General features: G+C 48.4%; 1 pseudogene across 1 annotated transcript in view; it reads left to right on the top strand.

Annotated features, from left to right (window-relative positions):
* Positions 1 to 2,500, top strand: part of LOC311242529 (protein diaphanous homolog 1-like) — a 65,267-nt pseudogene that overhangs the window by 37,160 nt on the left and 25,607 nt on the right. Inside the window, exon 9 of the transcript XR_014620998.1 lies at positions 807 to 928. The product of XR_014620998.1 is annotated as a protein diaphanous homolog 1-like (transcript). The remainder of the gene's footprint in view (positions 1 to 806; positions 929 to 2,500) is intronic.

The following is a 2,500-nucleotide window of genomic DNA, read 5'->3' as shown; positions in this document are numbered from 1 at the left end:
CCTCCTTCTCCTCCCCCTCTCCTCCCCCCCTCCTCCTCTCCTCTCCTCCCCCTCCCCTCCTCTCCTCCCCCTCCCCTCCTTTCCTCCTCTCCTCCCTCCTCCCTCCTCCCCCTCCTCTCCTCTCCTCTCCTCTCCTCTCCTCTCCTCTCCCCTCCCCTCCTCTCCTCCTCCTCCCCCTCCTCTCCCCCTCCTCCCCCCCTCCCCCTCTCCTCCCCCTCCTCTCCTCCTCTCCTCCCTCCTCCTCCCCCTCCTCTCCTCCCCCTCCTCTCCTCCCCCTCCTCCCCCCCTCCCCCTCTCCTCCCCCTCCTCTCCTCCTCTCCTCCCTCCTCCTCCCCCTCCTCTCCTCCTCTCCTCCCCCTCCTCCCCCCTCCCCCTCTCCTCCCCCTCCTCTCCTCCCCCTCCTCCCCCCTCCCCCGCTCCTCCCCCTCCTCTCCCCCTCTCCTCCCCCTCCTCTCCTCCTCTCCTCCCTCCTCCTCCCCCTCCTCTCCTCCCCCTCCTCTCCTCCTCTCCTCCTCTCCTCCCCCTCCTCCCCCCCTCCCCCTCTCCTCCCCCTCCTCTCCTCCTCTCCTCCCTCCCCTCCCCCTCCTCTCCTCCCCCTCCTCTCCTCCTCTCCTCCCCCTCCTCTCCCCCTCTCCTCTCCTCCTCTCCTCCCTCCTCCTCCCCCTCCTCTCCTCCCCCTCCTCTCCTCTCCCCCTCCTCTCCCCCTCCCTCCTCCCCCTCCTCTCCTCCCCCTCCTCCCCCCCTCCCCCTCTCCCCCCCCTCCTCCCCCCCTCCCCCTCTCCCCCCCCTCCCCCTCCTCTCTGCAGGAGGTGAGGCAGATTGAGTTGAACGAGGAGTTGAGGGTTCAGCTCATGGTGTTTGACGAGCAGGCGGAGGACGACTCTGACGAGCTGAGGTCACGACACGACGACGTCAAGATCGAGATGGAATATCCTTCCACTGCTGTCACTGAATAACAATAACATGGATCTATATATCCTTCCACTGCTGTTACTGAATAACAATAACATGGATCTATATATCCTTCCACTGCTGTCACTAAATAACAATAACATGGATCTATATATCCTTCCACTGCTGAATAACAATAACATGGATCTATATATCCTTCCACTGCTGAATAACAATAACATGGATCTATATATCCTTCCACTGCTGAATAACAATAACCTGGATCTATATATCCTTCCACTGCTGTTACTGAATAACAATAACATGGATCTATATATCCTTCCACTGCTGTCACTAAATAACAATCACATGGATCTATATATCCTTCCACTGCTGTTACTGAATAACAATAACATGGATCTATATATCCTTCCACTGCTGAATAACAATCACTTGGATCTATATATCCTTCCACTGCTGTTACTGAATAACAATAACATGGATCTATATATCCTTCCACTGCTGTTACTGAATAACAATAACATGGATCTATATATCCTTCCACTGCTGTTACTAAATAACAATCACTTGGATCTATATATCCTTCCACTGCTGAATAACAATAACATGGATCTATATATCCTTCCACTGCTGAATAACAATCACTTGGATCTATATATCCTTCCACTGCTGTTACTAAATAACAATAACTTGGATCTATATATCCTTCCACTGCTGTTACTGAATAACAATCACATGGATCTATATATCCTTCCACTGCTGTCACTAAATAACAATCACATGGATCTATATATCCTTCCACTGCTGTTACTGAATAACAATAACATGGATCTATATAGCGCCTCTCACCGAACCCAAGGACGTTTTTACACAGCAACAAGAACACAAATAAAACATAATCAGAATAATTATAGTAACAAAAATGAAAGACAGGGAGATTAGAGTATAATGTCGTCATACAGCACAAGTACAGTACAAGCAAAAGACGTTTGGCGTTCAACCAGAGTGCAAATGTAGCAGTAAAGTGCGATAGCAATATACAATGTACAGGGCCCAGTAGTTCAAAACTTTTAAACTCGATCAGATTTTGAAATCCCTTTTTTTGTGATCCAGCTCGGCCAGATTTTGTCCCGGTATTTCAAAGCAATTCAGGATAGGATCACCCTGATAATAATGTAACGAACATGTTCCACAGAATCAAGGGAGTTGCATAAAAGTGTTGAAAGGAAACATTATGTCCTCTTTCAAATGCAGTTCACAGTTCACTGTAACATCAAAAGTCGATTGAGAGATGATTATTATATTATTGCATGCAATTCTAACTTTGAACACCAGGTGTCTCCTGGTCACCTCTTTTCACAACATGGTGTAGTCATGTGTTTAGTGCAATAGATGCTTCTGTAACACTGACACACAGCAACCAATACATACAACACAACCAGACACCTCTTAAATGACACAAGGAATATACCTGGAATATATTTTCCTATTATTATTATTGTATTATTTTCTTCCCATATTATTGACTGTAAGAGGAGTTTGTGATCATTTCAAAGCAGTTCACAGCGTTAACCACCAGGTGGCATCA

This window comes from Notolepis coatsorum (genome assembly GCF_963971535.1).
Source record: "Notolepis coatsorum genome assembly, chromosome: 16".
Taxonomy (NCBI): Eukaryota; Metazoa; Chordata; class Actinopteri; order Aulopiformes; family Paralepididae; genus Notolepis; species Notolepis coatsorum.
The sequence above is the reverse complement of the archived record's forward strand: the minus strand, read 5'-3'. Positions and strand labels throughout refer to the sequence as shown.